The 20,900-nt window shown below is 36.8% G+C and overlaps 1 protein-coding gene across 8 annotated transcripts in view; it reads right to left on the bottom strand.

Moving 5' to 3' along the window:
* Positions 1-14,083, bottom strand: part of ccser2.S (coiled-coil serine rich protein 2 S homeolog) — an 87,403-nt gene extending 73,320 nt beyond the window's left edge. For 2 of the 8 annotated variants that reach the window (XM_041571134.1, XM_041571135.1), the window contains exon 1: positions 2,282-2,468. The gene's annotated coding sequence lies outside the window, so the exon portion shown is untranslated. Of the gene's footprint in view, positions 1-2,281; positions 2,499-13,885 lie in introns of those variants that run through there. The other 6 variants (XM_018239478.2, XM_041571132.1, XM_018239480.2 and 3 more) reach the window with 6 other exon arrangements.
* Between the last annotated feature and the right edge of the window lie 6,817 nt (positions 14,084-20,900).

Here is a 20,900-nt window from a genome sequence, read left to right as displayed (position 1 = left end):
CAGTTGTGAATAAAAAGTTGTTGCCTTCAGTTATCTATGTGACATTTCACATGACTACATTACTAAAGCAGGCGATAATAAAATAAACAACACTATTCTTGAAGCCCTCTCTTTTCTCTACAGTATGTAAAACTGGTTTTAAATATATCCCAAAATAATGCATTACTTTTTCTTGATAAACATATGTTGGGTGGGTGATCCTGACCTATATGTTTGCACATTAGATACTGTTCAGTTAGTACCTTTAAAATTGTCATCGAACAATGAAGTGCTGACCTCTGATGTCAATCTTCCAGTCTGTCAGTGATACCAATACCTAGTTGCTAGGGTAAATTCGACCCTAGCAACCAGATCACTACTAGAATTACAAAACTTGACAGCTGTTGATCAAAAAGCAAATTAAAAAAAAAAAATATTATAATTGGAGATCAATTACAAATTGGTTCAATACACCCCTGTATGCCTTATACTAAGAGGCAGATTTACGAACGGGTGAATTGCCGCCATCGACCGCTTCACGCCACTTCACCAGGCGCAAATTCACTACCACTATGCTAATTCACTAATATGCGAAGTTGCACCCGGGGCGCCGTAAGCTGGCAACTTTTCGCTAGCGTTGCCTCAGCAGTGTGAGCATTTCATAATGAACTAGTGCTTGTTTGTGTCTAGTGAAAATTCGCTGGTAATCTTGCCATCAGGTCAATTTGCATATGGCTGTTAAATTATAGTTATATAGAGGTCTTTATTATAAATGTGGGTGCAAATGCTTGAAATTACCACTTTGTCTTACAAATGTCCAGGGAACCTTAATAAAGCCAAGAGAGTTAATATAATACACAAGACCATTGTAAAATAAATGTTCCATATGTTATGAAATGTCTGGAGAAAACCGGTTACCCAAAAAAAGTTTAGTCTGGACTTTTGCAGGCAATTCCACTTCAAAAAAGGAAAAGTTGCCAGTGTTTTTGGAACTTTAAAGGGATGGTTCACCTTCAAGTTAACTTTTAGTATGTTTTAGAATGGCCAATTCTAAGCAACTTTTCAATTGGTCTTCATTAGTTATTTTGAATAGTTTTTGAATGATTTGCCTTCTTCTTCTGATTCTTTTTGGCTCTCAAATGGGGGGTCACTGACCCAGTCTAAAAACAAATGCTCTGCAAGGTTACACATTTATCGTTATTGCTACTTTTTATTACTCATCTTTCTAGTCATACCCTCCCCTATTCATATTCCATATTCTCATTCAAATCAAGGCATGGGTGCTAGGGTAAATTGGGCCCTAGCAACCCCTCTTCTGCCATAGCAGAGCTGCTGAATAAAAAGCTAAATAGATCAAAACACACATATAATAAAAAATGAAAACCAATTGCAAATTGTCTCAGAATGTCCCTCTTACATCATACTAAAACTCAAAGGTGAACAACCCCTTTAATGCATTCCTTTAATGCATTTTCGGCACACAGGATATGATGGAAGTGACAGTAGATTGAGGAAGATCTAGCTTCTTTTTAGCACTTCGCCTTGGCTGAGGTGGCTGAAGTCAACTTACTGAATTTGCAGAGTAACAACCACTCTGGCGATAGAGTGCAAACAAACGCTAGCAACAGTGTCATTCGCTAGTGAATTGTCACCTCCGCCTGTTAGTGAATTGCCGATGCCGCTGGCGAATAGTCGCTAGCGTTTGCCACTGCGCCCTTTCATGAATCTGCCCCATGGGTGAAGACACACAGAGCTTACTAGCTGCAGCTACAACATTCCCAAAATATACCCCACTCTAGACAATACTGAAAATTGCCTCAACTAAAACACACACAGCATCTCAGCAAAGCCAATTAAACACTATTCTGTCTATTCTGTAGTGACAAGTAGCTGCTGTAGTAGCTCTCGGTGTCTTCACCCTAAAAGTTAATGCAAATATGAACTGCCTCTCATAAACGCTCATTTTATGGTTCCTCCCCCTTTTCTCAGCACCCTGAATAATATCACCTAAAATCTAAAATCTATCACGCACAAATCACTCGCTTCCACTAGGGAAATACAGTAACACGTATCTCTTATCCAATCTCCACTAGCCTCACGCAGATGTTGGCACTTTTGCCCTGTTAGCAATTCTGGCAGATACGTGTGTGGCTTCAAAACCAACACGATTTAGAGTGAGCTTTGCAATTAGGCGTGAACTGCGTACAACTTGCAAGCTACGATTACACCATAGGCTTTACATACAAGTTTCTCAGCATTACGAGGGCTTTTCAGTGAAGCTGGGAGTCTCTTATTCTCTCACCTCTTTCTGCCTTTGAGTATTGGAGACTGGACGTTCCAATGGATACACACTCCTCAGTTCAGCAATTTCCAGAATCAAAAAAAACTGTCCCCGGGAAAAAAAAGATTACCTCCCTGGGTTACATCTCATGAAAACCGGCGCCGCCATATTGTTTGCTTCTGCGCATGTGTATGCCGTCCGCGCGCTCCCGAACATGATGTCACTGCGTTCTCACGCGCACCAATTTCCCTGGTCTGTGGCGATTGCTGAGATTGGGTGGTGGCAGAAAGTGATAGCGCGATGCTGATGTGATTTTGTTGCACGCCTACCCCGATGTGGTGTCATGTGAATAAACTCACACACTCACCCAAAGTGATGCAATAAAAGGAGAATGAGAAGGATGTACTGGGGGAAACTGCTGAGCTGGTTGCGTTGGGGTTTTAGTTTGAGTAGTTGAATTGGAGGTAGCGAGTTTGACTATATTTGAGGCGGCCGACATGAAAACTGATTAAGGAATGATTTAAGAACGTTTTGGGCTGTGATTGGTAGAACAGAGAGGTCATATTCTTAGCTTTTATTATTCAATGCTGAATACCTGCATTTAAGGATTACATTACAGCCTCACCATGCAGCCTCATACACCAGGAGTCTTTACTTTAATTGCTAGAGCAAGGGGCAAATTCATCAAGGGTCGAATTTCCCTAGAAATTCGACTGGGGAATAGAATCAAATAGAATCGAATAGGCAATTTGGGCGGATTTACGCGCTGGCGAATAGTCGAATTGGCGACTACTCGGCAGGCGAATAGGCGCTCGATCGAATATTCGCTCGAAGGATTTTCATTCGATTGAATGCCTTTTTATTCGATCAAAAACTTGGAAAACAAGCCTATGGGACTTTCCCATAGGCTTTTAAAGCAATTCGGTAGGTTTTAGGTGGCGAAGTAGGCAGTCGAAGTATTTTTAAAAGAGACAGTACTTCGACTATCGAATGGGCGAATAGTCGCAGCGTTTTTGCGCTCGATCCAGTACTTCGACTATCAAATGGCGAATAGTCGCAGCGTTTTTGCGCTCGATCTATTCGAATCATTCTACTCAGGCGAATTTACGCCAATTCGATAGTCGAGGATAGTCGAAGTTTTTTTACTTCGAATCCTTCACTCGAAGTTAGTGAATCAGCCCTCAAGTGTAGCCCTTGTGATTATTTATTCTGACTAGTGACTGACAATATATATAAATAACAGCTTGGTCAGGACCATTTTAAGTCCTTGATGAGCCATGGCCAAAGATCCAAATGTCGCGTCCTCCAAACACCATCACTTCTAGCATTGCAGTTACACACAGAAAGTATGATGCCAATATTTTCAGGCCCTTTGCCATTCCTTTTGGCTATAATTACACAGATGCTACTAAGCTCACTGCTAAATGTAAATTAACCACTTCATTTACTGCAAAAAAATGTGTAATGAGCATGATAACACCACACGCCACTAAAATCAATGCAGAAAAAGGGTAATATGAGCAAATTAGCCCAAGACATGCCATTAATATCACTTCAGAAAATGGATAATGATCAAATTAACCTAAAATTGAATGCATACCATCTTTAGTTCTGTTTCAATCTTTCAAGGAAACATGAAAAAGCTGCAGGAAGGTGGCTGAGCAGTTTGCTTGCAGTGTTCTTGTGGCCGGGCTTGTGGTGGTGGCGGGTGAATGAACTGGCTGGCTTTTTTGAGGGAGCATGGGTGGTTTGGTCCACTGGGATACAAAATCCGGTGTGAAAAATCTATGTGTGAAGTGGGCTAACATACCTTGACGTGGAGTTTCTTGACAAGGATGAGGGGGAAGAGGAAGGAGTTGGAGATGCTGGCAGGGAGATACATGTAAGAGACTGATATGTGCAGGACTGACAGCAGGCAAATTAAAAGTGAGAGAAAACACAGTGAATTCCCCTTTTGCTCATTTATTAAATCATCTTGTGTTCCCAGTTTTCACTTTCAAAATGTGAAATTAGTTGTTAGTTCTGTGCAAAGTAATTAAAGCTATTTAAGGCAGAAATCTAATTTGATAAAACACCAGTTTAGAAAATAGTGGCTAGCATTAAAATGACTATATACATTTATACAAACTCTTTCTATTCCCAGACTTTCAAATTAGCAGAAACCTGGGACCTATTTAAGAGCTGGTGCATATTTTGGAATAGGACTTTCTGTTCTCACATGAGCAACATTATTGTTTCCCTCATAATCATGTGAAGAAGTTAAATGCCCTGAAATACACGCTTGAGAAGATCTGCAATGTCACAGTGAACCTGGAAAGTTTGCACATGCATCTATAGGAAATAATTACATAATATGATGATTAATTTTTTCAAGTCACATTTATAAACAAATTTGAAGGAATGTCTGGGTGTTGGAACTATACTTTGTGTTTGTTTTTACTGGTAACTGCTTTTTTTCTGCAGATATAGATGACTTAGAAGCTACCAACTAAAATCTGCCATAACATATTCTTTCATTGGGTAGCTCTTTGTAGGACAAAAAGCCTTAATTATTCTATATAAATGCACAAGTGTGTGTAAATAGGTGAAAAATAAATTTTATTTCTCAAAGTTAAAATATTTGGCAATATTTAGAGTAGCCAACAGAAGGCACCAACCCATATTGTTGGCCTGTAGGAGATTTCCCTTTACAAGAGCCTATATAAGGAAGTGCAGGATCTGTGCACTTCCTCTATGGCCTAACATCATTAGCAGATCCTTGTTAGGAATAGATATATAGGTTCTGGATTGTTATTAGTTTGCTTTAATAGTGATAGGCAGTTAGGGTAGCTAGCAAGGACAGCCTGAGTCCTTATGAGGAGTGATTATTGGGTAGAACACAGGGGTGATTGTGAGCTAGTTAGTGAAGTGAGCACTTCAGAACTTGATGAATGATACTTATGGACCTGAGACAGCTTGGTTAAAACTTAAGCCACTGTATACAAGACACTACAGAGAGGTGAGGAACAGTGTATTAGGAGAGGGGGCCCCCTTCAACAGCTATCAGTTCTCTGCCAGTGCATTTTCACATGACAGTGGTCTTGGAGGCTTCAGAACTGCTTTGTGTAAGTGAGGATTAGAGGGGATCGTTTGAGATCCTTTTGTGAATAATTTATTAATTCTAAGTTTCTGGTCAATGTGGCTCTTTTTTGCTCCTTTGAACCTGTGAGAAGCTGCTCAATAAAAGTCTGCCTTCATTCATAACATATAGGGGCAGATTTACATAGGGTCGAATATCGAGGGTTAATTAACCCTCGATATTCGACTGCCAAATGTAAATCCTTCGACTTCGAATATCGAAGTCAAATGATTTACCGCAAATAGTACGATCGACCGATTAAATCCTTCGAATCGTTTGATTCAAAGGATTTTAATCCATCGATTTTTGTTCGACCAAAAGATTGCTAGGAAGCCTATGGGGACCTTCCCCATAGGCTAACATTGATGCTCGGTAGGTTTTAGGTGGCGAAGTAGGGAGTCAAATGTTTTTTTTAAAGAGACAGTACTTCGACTATCGAATGGTTGAATAGTCGAACGATTTTTAGTTCGAATCATTTGATTTGAAATCGAAGGTCGAAGTAGCCAATTCGATGGTCGAAGTAGCCAAAAAAAATTCTATTCCTACACTCGAACTAAGTAAATGGGCCCCCAAGTGTGTCATGCCTTCTTTACAAACTACAGGGCCAGTAGACGCCGTGTCTGGGAGTGTACTGTTGACGGATGTCCCTGTTACAAGTGTCTCATGATATTTTGCCTTCCTTATTTGCAGTAATTCCAATCTGACATCTGACAAATATATTTATGTACACATTTGCTAATACTACCATTAATTGTATTAATGTAATCATCAAGAAAGATTCAAAATAGTTCACTAAATCTTCTTACACACAAGTTTTTTATGTGTGAGTCGCAGGTTTGAATGCATCCAATGCATCAGCTAATTGATTCCATTATATTCTACCCATAAGTGTTCACAGTTCAGTACATTTCTAGATTTTTAGCTCTAAAAAGCAGGACCCTCTTTACCTCTTGTATTTGTCAGTATCAGTATGTAATTTACTGTATGTTTGAAGCTTATCCCCTTCTATCATACAGAACCACAGAATATGCTGGTGCTTTATAAATACATGATAGTAATAATTTGTGTATCTTAGGGATACTTACCAGTAGGCTCTTACAAATTTAATTGCATTTTTTAGTTGCGGTATCTGTGGGTCTATTGAATATGTAAAATATCAGCTGACATGCCACATATCCAGATGGTTAGCCAGTTGTGATTTTTCTTTCCTTACCCATATTTTATAGTTTAATTACATATGTGAGATAAACAGTTTTTTGTTTCTGTCCCCATTAAAGTTGCCAAGATACTAGACAGTGTTAATAAGTGTCTAAATAGTCTTTGGAAACAAGAATGAACCTTTGTCCTTCAGAAATCTCACAGCTGCAGCTGTGATTCTTGCAGTAATATGCAAAGAATTGTCAACATGAATCTATTCACCAATTCTTTTTTTTAGTTAGATTCCATTCCTGAAAGAATGTATGTGTACTGTATGTCTATTTTTGATGGGACACAAATCTAAAAGATTAAAATGTGATTAATCCATTTACATGCCACAATGCATGTAAATGTTTATGTGCCTATGAAAGGAGATTTCACTTATTTGTTATAGGTAAACTATTGACACAATATTAATGTTTGATTAAAAGCACTGAAAAAATATATTACTAAATATAATTCTGCTACAAAAATCTTTTTTTTTTTCAGTAAGAGAATTCTGTTGCTAGCTGTTTTAGAACTGCTTCTCAGACTAACAACAAGCCATGGACAAAACGCTCCATGGCACAGTAAGTTGTCATGTCACAATGTGATGCCCAAGAGCTCTAAGTGCATGCCCTTTAGTGTGCACCCTCAAATCATGGCCAATCGTCTGCCTTCATTCAATGCAGACCAACACATGACTTCTAGACTTTTCCAGATGGAATTTGAACATAGAACATCACCACTTGTCCTTGGAATAGTAGAAAAGCCTTTATTGCATAATTTTTTAGGGCATTACAACAACGTTTCAGGCACATTTGGATTTTTATCAAACGGCTTGATAAAGGGTCAAGTGTGGCCCCAAACGTCGCTGTAATCCCCTATAAAATTATGCAATAAAGGCTTTTCTACTATTCCAAGGACAAGTGGTGCTGTTCCATGTTCAAATTCTATGTACATACCGTTGGAAAGTGGCCATTAGGGAAACTTCACCACGTGAAAAATTGAAGTGCTGTTGTGCTGACTACTTTCTGTTTGTTCTTTTTGTAGATATCCACACTCCTTATACTAAAACAGTACTGAAAGAACCTGGCCACAGAAATTTATATCAGCATTTATACAGTGTACTGTGGAATTTTCCAAATGTAAACATGTTGGTTGTGTCACTCTGCAAATAAAGAGTCTGTTAATTAGCAATAACACAAAATCTGTGCTGACACATGCTTTTTGCAATGCAAAGGGTGCACACTGTTATGAGCTTATAAAGGCATTCTCAGTGGGTGAAGCAATGCAAGATTGTTTGGGATCATGTGCCAGTGAATGCAATGTCATTCAAAATCTTTCACCAACTTCAGGCCTGGTAGAAATATACATCCTGACATGCTGCTGAATGGTATTATGTACAAAACACTTCAGTGTTTATGTATAGTTTCATGATAGTTCTCCACTCCATTCTTCAAACGGAGTAAAGCGCAACTAAGAACACTCATGTGTACGGCCTGGAAGAATATAATGAAATCAATCAGCAAATCGCGCACCAAACACATAAAAACTGCAGGAAAAAAACTCCTGCGTAAGAGGGATAACATTCTTACCCAACAGGTGCCCTTTAAGAGTTTAATCCAGTTAATCCAAACCACAATATATTCATTATTTTAATTGCCTTCTGCCACAGGGGAGAGTGTATATTTATTAAGGGTCCTTTGTTGAGTCTGGCTGAAATTATGTAAAAATGTAGGTTAACAGATTCTTGTTTTCTGGGGGGTTTTAATTTTTTTTAAAATTCTCGCTTCATAAGACCTTAAAAAATCATCAAGAGTTACAGGACTTACTAAATTTTCTTTAAATTAGTTCAGGGCAATGGCACACAAGGAGATTAGTTGTCCACGATAAATCTCCTCTGTAGGCTACTACTTTCCTTTTAATGCTTCCCCAGTGGTAGTAATGTAAATCAGTGGTGGTGAAACTATGCATCACTTTGTTTTTCCAAAGTTTTCTAACGAGGTAAGTTTGGGTTAGGTTAGTTTAGTTTAGCAAAAGCAACTGTGGTAGGTTGCTATGAGCTACATAGCCGACTTTCGATATGTCTGTGCATAACCATATGAACATTTTTTTCGGTGAACATGTCACAAAGGTACGCTGCTCAGACAGGTGTGCCCTTGCACTGACTCATACTGTGACTGATTTGCTCATGAACAGATGCTTATTTTTTGTCATAAGGGTTACACCGGATCTCCTTGAAATCTATGGAAAGTGTGTTTAGATTGACTGCATAGTTTCACATGCTACCTTTTCAATAAAAAGAAATGTAATACATCCATGCTTATAACTTACTCTCCCTCAGAAGCTTGTTTGTCATAAGCCGTCAATAACATGCCACCTGTTATACATAACTCCCTAAGCTTCATGTGTCTTACATTAATTTAAAGGGGCAGTATGCTTAAATTGAAGCATGATTAATAGGAATATGGCTTGTGCTGAACATACTTTTTGACTATTATTTTAATTACAAAAAATATACGGGTTTGTTATTTCTTGACCTAAACAAGGAAACTAAAGCTACTCCATGTTTGGTTTTTATGGGATATATAATTAGATAAATAGAACTCCATTATGCAGTGAAATTATATGTGCTCTTGTAATACAATTTTAACTTGTAAGGCCCAAACATGGAGTAGCTTCAGTTTTCCTGTTTGCCCTGTTTATCACAAAAAACAACAAAACCCACTGATTTTTAACGATTAAAACAATAGGCAAAAATAGGTGTAGCACAAGACCCATTTTTTGAACGTGTGTTGAAAAAGAGGTATTCTGCCCCATACAGTGTAAAAGACCATGCATTCATTCCTCATCATGGTATGAATGCATGTATAACTTAATTTTAAAGTGCTGTGAAGGAGCCACAGTGCCGTACAATGCATGAAGTAAAATATAAATAAAAGTATACAGAGGGAGGTCAAGTCACGCAATAAATACAATAAATTTGCACAGTACACAGAGCTCATATAAGGACAGAGAGCTTAATTGCTATTTGGTAAGAGACAGTGGGATCTCTGCCCTTAGAGCTTACAGTCTAAGTGGGTGGGTGGCTAACATACAAGCACAAATTAGAGAGGAAAAGTGCACATGGTGAAGGCAATGTCCAATAGGTACCAGGACTAGACTAATTTTCAGAGAGAACATTTGAGAGAGCACTCCTTATGGAGAAATTCATGGATGGAATTCAAGAGGTATGGAGTAGCAAAATAGAAAGGTTCGAGACAAGAGGTGGCTGTGGATGGTGTGAAAAGAAGGTGGCTCTGAGAGGAACGGAGAAGAGGACCAGCAACATACAGTGAGACAAGTGAAGAACTGTAGCGAGAAGCAGAGGAGTAAAGGTTCTAAATGTTACGAGAACGATTTTTTATGCTATCCTCTGCTTAAAAGACAGCCATGCTAAGGATTTTAGTTGGGGGTTGAACAGGCTCCCTCTTAGGAGAGAACAGGAGGATCCTGGTAGCAGGGTTTAAGAATGATTGGAGGACAGACTCAAGAAGATTGGTTAGTAGGAGATTGATATTGTCCAAACTGGATAGGATAATGACATGGATTAGTGTTTTGGCTATTGCTTCTGAAAGAAAGGTACATATCTTGGTTATATTTCGGAGGAAGAACCGTCAGGTTTTGGTAGTAGTATTAATATGATTATGATAGAGCAGTTATATCAACAGAGCAGTGTTACGGACCATAATTTTCGGTTGTGGGTCAGTAGAGGGGAGAGAGTGCAAAATAGAAATGAGATAAGATGGTGATCTGAAAGAGGAAAGAGATCACTTAAATGTAGAAAGATTTAGTTTTTTGTAAAGACCAGATCTAGGAATGACCATTCTTATGGGATGGTGTATTTGTCCACTGCTGGATATCAAAGGAGGTGGTCAGATGGAGAAATTGTGATGGCCACGACTGGGAAGGCTCATCAATGTGACAACTGAAGTCAGCCAGAATAATTGCAGGGCTGTCGGCGCATAGGAAAGAAGAGAGTCAGGATTCAAAGTCAGAGAGAAATGTAGGAAGAGATTTGGCAGAAGGGGGTCTGTAAACAACAGCTACCCGTGCTTTACTCACTTAGATACTACAGTCTTATGATTGAATCAATAAAAACATTTCAGTATCCCTTCCTTGAGACAGATTTATAAAAAAAAGGTTGCATTTAATTGGCTCATATAACCTTAACTAATATGAATTAGTAAATATTAATTAATTGCGCTAATTGATAGGCTACTCTCAAATTTCCTTCTATCTTGTATTTCAGATTTAAGCCATATCTCAAATTTATTAATTTCTATTGAATTTGATCAAAGAAATTATACTCAAATGCTCTTGAACATTTTCAATGCAGTCTATAGAAATTTGATGACAAATAGAATAACTGCATACTGTTTAAATAAAACACTAGGACTCCCCATGATAAAGGCTTATGCCAAAATGTCAAGGTAGTTCTCACTTGCTAGGAGTGTTTATATTTTCTCACTTGCTGGGTATTGATATTATAATGTTTTGGCTTTCTACTGAAGTACATTGGAATCTGGTTACCCTGTGTTTTATGCCAACAATAAATAAAATAAATTTTTCTATTCATGTCACCCTGTTTATTATTCAAATAGTGTGAGTTGTATTATTTTTCTCTACTACTGCTGAATTGCAGAACACAATTCTCAACCAATCCTACAGTGTATTTGTTTTGTTTTATGTATGTCTTTTATTTTTAAAGCTCATTAACAGTAAACATGTATGCAAGTTACTGGTGGTACACACAACCACATTGTTGTGTATGTTTAAAACTTAGTTCTGAAAAGAAAGATGATAAATTATTCATGACAAAGGATGCTTTCATTTTTAATGAGTTGTCTGGAGAACCATTAACAAAATGGCTTGAATTTTGCCTAGGACAACTAATTCTATATCACTTTGCCATCTTTTAGATGCTGATTTCAAGTTTTTGAGTTTTTTGCTTAAAAAATACCAGACATTAATGATTTTAAAAATATAATTCAAATTTGTGAGTTTTCATGGCAAAAAGTTTGAATTGTGTCAAAAAATCTAATTCGAACCTTAAAAAATCACCCCCTTAATGTTACCAGGGGCATCTCAGTTTTATTGTATTAGTTATGAAAGTCCATTTCAGTAATGCACAGGTAACATACTCAGTAGGGGATGCAGTTGCCTCTCTTAAATGCATCAATAAATGTATCAAAGGGGTCATCAACCCCCCCCCTTAATTAGCTGCTTTTGGGAAGCACAAGAGGATGGAAACTAAAAGTTTAAATTTAAATCTTCAAAAATGTTAAAATCTATGAAATATAGAAGTACCTTTAAAAAATAATTTCTGGTGTACATTTTGAAAACAAACAAAAAAAAAATATGGGAATGTGAACTGCCCCTTTGAAATGAGCCCTGTTTTGTTTATTGTATAATAAATAAACACCTGTGTATAGGGGACCTTAGCTGAATTTGCCAAGCTCTCTCTCCTTGTTATAACTAACCTTATTTATAAAGCCTGATATAATAACCCTCATTAACTATAAAGTAAACCTGCCTCACCTTTAGAAGCATTATTCCGTTGCCAATAATGAAACCTACAGCCTGACTGTACACACTGTACATGTGCTTCCCATGTGATGCAGGAGAGGAGGAGGGCAGATATGGCTGAACAAGATTGCCATTGAATGGAACGCCACAATAATGTACTAGGCCCAACACTACTTATTTGGATGCCTTGTCAGCTTTCCTCTCAGACACACTCCAACCCACCCAAACCCACCTGTTATCAGCAAACACCTGTCTGTTATCCCACTTAACCTGATGGTGACCTTCTGGGAAAATTAAGGGATATTCATAAAGGACATTTAAACCACACAGACAAAAAACAACACAGGTTTGCTTTACTTGTATTAAGGCATGTGGCATATAGTTTACAGTTTAAACTAAAGCCCCATGATTTACTGCTATAATCTCTGTTTTTTATAATGTGGCTCAGCACCTCTTTTCCACTGCACAATGTGCTTAATAATTCACTGCCCTTTGGCAGCAACTTGGCAAACTGAGAATATATTCTGCTCTTGCACAAGATGTTTTATGGGTTAGAAAGAGTGGTCAGCTTGCCATGGTGCCTAGAGGGGTTATATAAGATGGAACTTAAACTTGTTGTCAATGTCGTTACAGTACTCTATTCCTTAAAGGGGAACTCCACCCAAAAACTGTGTTTTGTATAACAAAAGATCAAAAGTCATTGCAAGCAACTTTATAATGTAAATTCATTTGAAAAATGTTTGGTTTTGAAACTAGTTAATGTAATTGTCATTGAAAACTGTATTTGACTGTATTCCCTAGTTGTGACTTTAGAGACAATGTAGCAAAATAAGTTAATTAACAGACCTGGAGGAGGACTGACTTCTGCTACATTTCTTTAAAATAACTTTAATATCCACCTTTGTAATTAGTGCATATTGGAGCTCCTTAAAATTACATTTTCTGTCATTATGTAGACATAAATGGGTGGAGTTGCTTTCTAAAACAAATGAAATAAATGTAAAGAATGGTGTTATTTGTCCAAGAATTTGCATAGGGTTAAATCTATGCTACCCAGGAACCTTAAAAGCTTAAAAATATGTAATACTACTTGCAGCTGGAGGCAGCATTAAGCTTCATCTCCCATGTACAATGGCTATTCATAATGAGGGAAGACGCAGTTACCTTAAAATGAATGCTTCATGTACACTACATATTTAAAATGATGGCAACAAGAAAGAAGCAATATTTTATGACAGCTATCACAGGACACGTTGTTAAAATCAACATGTGCATCATTTATATTGCTACATAGCTATACTGCTGTTTCATCTAACCCATGCTCGATGACTGACAAGGTTTACTGAACAAGGGTTGACTCTATAGAGACACACCTTTGGATAGAAACCATGGCAAACATTGCATTGCCTAGAAAGAATAAACTGATTTCTATAATTTTGTTCCCTAAACATCCTTCTCAGAAAGCACTGATAAGGAAAAAGAAGTAACATGATAAACAGTTCAAAGAGAAATGCGCAGAACACAAAGTTCAGTTGTAATTACTGCAAGATTAGAGAGTGAATTGTGATCAGTTTACAAAAGAGTGAACAATATCATGACACAGAATACCAATTCTCTCTGCTATTATAGAAAAGCAGCAATAGAATACACACTGCACTGGGCCTATGACGTTTTAAAGCAGGTAATGTTCTTCACAAGCAAATAAATAGGGCATGAAAACGCAAAATAATTTTACAAAATATATTCATAAAAAATATTACCTTTCAGCTAGTTTTGTGGTTGGATTCAATGCCCTCCACTTCATTGCAGCTTTCAAAACTTAACAACCTGATGTTCATTAAATATTTTTTTCCAAGTCCAGGATACAATAGCAGCATCATCACCTACAATAAATAGTTAATGCAGTACACAGGCCAAACCTTAGCAAGCTTTTGCAATTACATCCTCAGGCCTATTGGCTTTCTGCTGCAGCAGCACCAAACACGTCACGAGCATCAGATAGATACCAAGCCCTGTATGTCTCATCCCTTCTGTAACCAAACTTGACACAGTCATTGGATTATATCATCCTCTCTACAGTCATATTTAAATGCTGTGGTTTAACTGATTTTATGCCAAAGAGCTTTCAGAATCCATTTTGTTTATGTGGAACTTTCCCTTCTGTACTCCCTAGACAGAGAAGCTCTCCCAAGTGACTATCTAACTATCATTTGTTACTTGGTTTGTTTTTATAACAGGAATATCAGATCATTCCAAGGTGTATGTGGTTTATTCTAAAAGAAAAAGAAAGGAAGTCAGTTTATGACCTCAGCAGCAGGAGGGTCACCATCATATTTCCATTCATATCATGGTTTATATCACCACCCCAAACATCATGGGAAAGATAATGTTAATGAAAATGTTTAAAGTACTGTTTTTCTCCTGTTTATGTTTAAGTAATATTTTCATGTTTCTCTGAATCTGCCTAATGGGCGGTCTGAAGGCCTGAGGAAGTGATGATCCAGGAAGTGTAGTTTTGGCTATTACAGGTATGGGATCTTATCATTTGTGGGACCAGTGTACTTATCCCACCCAATTATGTAAATACTTGCCATTGCTTATTACTAAATTTCTACTACCTTATAGCACTTAGTTTCTTACAGGCATTGCAAGAGTCATGCTACCCAAGTTTCTTAAGTACTTATGTAGTGAAGATAACAACAAGTAAACAAAATATTGGACTTGCAAAAGTATGCTGTTTTTCCTAGAGTGGTGCTTCGAAATTTGGTAGCTTGGAATGTCCATAAAACTATGTTCTTCCTTAAGATACCTAATTATAGCTTTTAATATCTTTTATTATCAGTGTCTAGAATGCCTTTCTACAGCAGTACAATAACGAATGAGGCAGAACATCCCTATTCACAATTTCCTTCAATAAAGCCTTCTGACTGCAGCTAGGAGTACTTTATTTACAGGATTTTTTTTGTCTACAAGACCATTTTATTGTAGAGAAAATAACATGAGGATTGAGATCCCCTGCTTGCACTGCCTATGCATTTCTAATTGTCTGTGTAGCTTAGAAGGTACACAACATTCCTAAGATTTAGCACCCCGCCCACCTCATGGCAATAATGTTCAAACAAAGTATCTGAAGGCAATTGTACATTTTTTTTAATTATTAAGGAAGGAGTAAGCATTAGTATTAATTAAATAAATGCTTAGCTGTTGCCAAGCTTGACATTGCCCTGACATGCTTTGATAGTTTGGGTATATACCAACCCTTTAAAAAACTGAAAAAGGTGCTTATGTGAAAACAAAACAATGTTACAGTAAATCAAATAATAGTTGCTAATGTTGCCAAACCAACTATTGTTAACTATATTTAATATGAGTCAGATATGAACCAAGGATGGCACCACCCTATCACTTCCTGTCTATTTCTATGATATTATTCTACACTGATGACAATCTCTTTATTTTATATAAAATTAACTAAATATGCATGCCAATTCATTATTGAGTCCTGGAAAACTGCATTTGAGCTGCTAACCAGTCATGCATGCAATATGCAGAGACCCAAAGACAAGATAGAGATGGATGACCAAGTACCCCAAAATCACTTATACTGAGCTGCAATGATAAAATTGTGACACTGACACATATTGGTTTATTATAATACATATTAGAAAAAGATACCTATTTTGCTTTAGCAAAATAACTACATGGTCTGTTTTATTAATTTCGAGATCGAGCTTTTTTTTCTTCAGTGACCACAGTTGTTCTGCCATTCTTAAAACTGCATCCTCTGAGGTTATTATGTGGAAAAAAATGCAATTTAAACCTAATTTAGGTATATACAGTACATATTAGGTTAATTACACTGGAAAAATGTTGCTTTGTGATTAAAAACATGGTGATTTGTGTCTATTTTTGCACTCATTAGGATGAACTAGCCTCATTGTTATATCTTTAAAGGCCCCTTTAGCTACTTTCTGCCCATAGAGTGCTTTATGGACTCTCTGGATGTAGTTAAGAGTAGAGTAAGTGGCCAATAACCAATGCAAGTTGCAATATTTTTTTTGAAATAATGCTGCTGGTCTGTAACAAGCAGTCTGGGTACTAAAACAGGAAAATTACTGTAAGGGCAATAATAGTTTCCCTAAAATAAATATTTGCTTAAGTTCATTAATTCTGTAAGGGAAATTTACAAGTTTAGTTGTTCTAAAATTGACCTAATTGTTGAATGTGTTGATGCTATTCATAAAGAAGAAAGCCCTCTCTAATCCCCCTCAATGCAGAGTATATTACTCAATAAATTGCTTTTATTTAGAAGTCTGAAATAAAAATGCAGAGTAGTTCACAGATTCCATCTTCTGTCATTTATGCTCCTCGTCATGTCTCTTTGCCCACAAAGAGCCTGCTGGAGCATGCGCTAGTCTGAGATCAGCTTCAACTGTGCATGCTCCGTAAGTTTCAGTGTCAGCGAAAAGACATAAGGCGCTACCACAATCCTGAATCTTGTGGTGATTCCAGGGTTCCCAGAGTCGACTGCATCAATATGCACAACCAACATGTGCCCAAGAAAAATCAAATCATACAAATCAAATTTTAATGGCAAGCACAGGATGTCGCAGTGTCAAATGTTAGCCGCATCCGACATACATAAGGCATATGGGACACATGGCAATCTTTAAGTTGCATATTTCAAAACATTGTATAGGCCTTTTATAGCTTCAGATGTAGCCAACATGTTTTAAAGTTCAACAGTAAAATGATTGGTTTTGCTCCTTGTGAAATAACACAACCAACACAATCTCATATGTAAAGCTTATCATTCATTCATACATTGTTGTTGTTTTTACAGGCATCTGTAAAACCATATTTCAGCTTTTGCATCTGTATATGTGCATGTTACAAATGGCTCTTATGTATGAGGGCAATGTATTTTAGTCAGATAAGCAGCTTAAATAGCATCAGACTCCCAGTTACATTCTGATCACAGTCAGGGTTTGTTTTGAAATGACAAAACTACTTTGATACATCATATGTTATATATATATATTTATTTTTTTTGCACCATGCTTACAGTATACTGTAGTTGTCTTCATTTACTGTGCCAGTCCTTAGGTCCTTAATTTAACTTAGGGTTGAATGGGCCCTTTTTCTCTCCAATCTTTGCTTGTGCTGTCTCATAAATAACAAAACTGAAACAATCTATACTGCCAAGAGGGACAGTTTTACAGCCAAATGGCAGCTGTATGCCTTTTTTTTGTCCTAGCTGCAATCATAATGAAAGGATTCAGGAGCATGAATCCTCATGCAACATGTTTTATTCATTGCAGCTGTTTCATGTTTTGATATTCTTCTAAGATGCATATAGGCAACACAGTCTTACTTCCCATTTATGCAGTAGTCTGACTCATTTCCCTTCACTCCTTCAAGCAGCAAGTGGTTTCCTGTCTTTTCATATTACTGAAACCGCAGCAATCTGTATTAGTAACAATACCGAAGACAAAAGCAGAACATAGCACTTATTTATGGGCAAAATAGTAATTAATAACTCAGCACAATAGGCCAGATTCAATTCCATGAGAAAACTTGAAAACTTATGGGTGAGATTCAGTTTAAGAAACCTTTCAAAAGGCTTTTCAGTTCCCGGTTTTTATTGTAGACTTCAATAACATTTTCAAGTGATAAACAGTGAGATTTAAGTTTTTCTCATTGAATTGCATGTGAATCTGTGGGAAAATCTGGAAAAGAATAAGAAGAGTACGATTTTCTCTTCTAAATGAATCTGGTCAGTTAAACATAACATACATTAAGGGGCAGATTTATCAAGGGTCGAATTTCCCATTCACTCCCACGAACTCGAAATTTGACCAATTGCAATTTATTAAAAAAAATAGAATTTGGCAAACTCGGGTGAATAGGACTAACCCGAAAATGTTAAACAAATTTGAATCAAATTCAAATCAAATAATAAGACTTCAAACCACTCCAAATTGATCCCAGGACATCTTCCATAGGCTAAAACAGCAATTCACCAGGTTTAAGGTGGGAATAGTAGAATTTGAGTTCTTAAAGGGCAAGTGTAAATCTTGAAAATTAAATTCAATTTCTTTTTTAAAAAACAAACAAACATAATTTTAATAATTCCCTAGTCGAATTCAAGTTTTCACTTTGCCTCTTGATAAATCTGCCCCTTAAATATAGGGCTTTGTTCATTGTCTCAAAATATATTTATTACAATTTGATGTGTTTTTACAATCATGCTGACTAGTATTTATGAGGCTGGAATTGAATTTATGGCTTCGCAAAAATATTTTTAAAATGTTTTTGAGTCAAAGGCATATGTCTTAGCACCTCCAAATACATAAAAGCTATTTATGAATTTGACATGATTGTCTTAAAATTTAAATGAATGTTTGTATATTTTTATTTGTATAGTGCTCCTTGAGGGCAAAGCACTGTACAGCAGAACAATAAATTAGTTGAACAAACAGGTGGTCAGTGCAATAAATAATATAAATACAAGTACAAAAATATAATACACATTAATATAAAGTATAGTTACAATACAGATTAAGTGCTTAGTGTCAAGGAGACAAAAGGACGGAGCTTACAGTCTAAATGGGAAGGTAACATACAAACACAAATCAGGGGATATTAAGTGCTGTAAGTTACAGTGGGTGACACTGCCATAAAAGTGCCAGTTCCCAGTTCAGGTGTTATGCAAGTGCTCCAAGAGGTAGTCTTTGAGTTTAGTTCGGAAGGCATTGAGAGAGGAGTTGAGGAGACAAATTCAGGAATGGCATTCCAAATATGAGGAGTAGCAAGACAGAAGGAACATATAGAGAGACAAGAGATGAGATGTAGTAAGTTTGTAAGTTATTCTTTTTTTTATGGGAAGCCATGATAAGGACTTCAGCTGGAAAGGGGCCTGCAAGGAGAACTAAACCCCTCTATTTTCAACCCCCCCCCCAATCTCCATTTTGCCCCTCCAAGCTCCATCCCCAAAATATTTATTCTATTCAAAAGTTTTACTGTGTGTGGACCTGCAGAGTTGTGCAGTGGAGTTCACAAGTGCTATATCCCCTGCCCACAGATCCTCTTATGTCAATTTGCCTATATGGACAAAAATACAGCCCTGTGTGTTGTGTACTGGTAAACTCATTTTCTACCTCACAAGGACCCAACAAACGTTCCTTGTTTGCCCTGTTTAGCTCTTAAAAATAAAATCCATAGATTTTTGTAATATAAACAATAAGAAAAAAAATGCTTAACACAAGCCCTGTTCACTGTGCTCATGATGATCAGGAGGTATACCGTACCTATAAATGGCCTAAATTGTTTAATTTGTACACAGTCAGATAAATTAGGCAGTACAAGCTCAAATCAGGCATTTGTTTACTGATGCAATCAATAGACAAATTGATTTACCTACATGTCAGATAAGATTAAGCTGAATCCTGACACAGAGGGAGATATTGACAGTTTGGTCAAATTGGCCACATTGCTGGATAAAAAAAAAGAAATCATTAATGAAACTATTTTGTTTTATGAAATAAAAATGATAATTATCTTTTAAAGATGATTTATGCTGGTTGCATTCACTTTTTGATTAAAGTGCAAAGTAAAGGGTGGATGGAAGGGATCCATGGAATTAACACCTGCCTTTTTTTTTTGATATTGCACGTACATGCACTAACCTGCACCATAATTTCATTTTGGGAGTCAAGTATATTTATGTACTGGAAACAGCTGGAGTTGAGCCCCAAGTGACATAAACAGAGTGTGAACACTACTTGCCTGCAGTATACTAAATTGCATAGGTAAAAAACTCACTTAACTTTGAAATTCGAATAAAAAAACCAACCGAAATCTATTAAAAAAGTTTTTTTTGCGGGTAAATAGGCTGTATTAGATCGTTCGGATCGAAGTAAGATTGAATTTGATTCAAAGTATTTAAAAAAAAAACTTTGATTTTTCAAAGTCCACCAATTGACTCCATATTAGTTCTAGGCGGTCCCCCATAGGCTAAAACAGCAATTCTGCAGGTTTTAGATGTCGAATGGTCGAAGTCGAAGTTTTAAAGACAGTACATGATAAATTTAGAATTTTCAAAAAATTTTCAAATTCAAATCAAATTTGGACTATTCCCTAGTCGAACTACACAAAAAAAGCTCGAAATTCGTTTTTTGTTTTTTTTTTGCTTCACTTAGACCCTTGATAAATCTGCCCCTAAGAGACTTAATTCTAAAACTGGAAACTTGATGAAAAAAGTGATGTAAAATGTATATGGTGTATTTTTAAAGCTGTGTATTTGCATTTTGATCCCTAAATCTTCTACTGAAGCCTACATTTATCCTACATTCAACTACAGAATGTAGGTTAATCTGAGTGCTGTAAAAATTAGTAACTGGTAAACGTTATAATGTGGCTTAGACCAAGCACTCACAATATTTCTCTGTTGTGTATATATTGTAGCCAAATTTTGCTTCTAGCTGCCACTCAGACTATAGGAAAAGATTCGATCACAGATGCATCTTGATTAATTTGTTGGGACTTTAAAGCTTCCTTGCTGGTCACACTAGGATTTCTGAGCAAAGGGCAAGTGAATGTGGTTCTACCACTCAGTTGTACAAAATGCATACTATTGCTGGGAGATCACTGAATGAAAATGCTCCTTTAAAGGGGTGGTTCACCTTTGACATACAATTAATTATATCATGATAATATATGTAATAAAACTTTGCTCAGCTCATTCCCGAACTTATTTTAAAATAAACCAATTTA

Source organism: Xenopus laevis, chromosome 7S (assembly GCF_017654675.1).
Source record: "Xenopus laevis strain J_2021 chromosome 7S, Xenopus_laevis_v10.1, whole genome shotgun sequence".
Classification (NCBI taxonomy): Eukaryota; Metazoa; Chordata; class Amphibia; order Anura; family Pipidae; genus Xenopus; species Xenopus laevis.
Note: the sequence above shows the minus strand (reverse complement) of the source record. Positions and strands in the feature narration are given on the sequence as shown.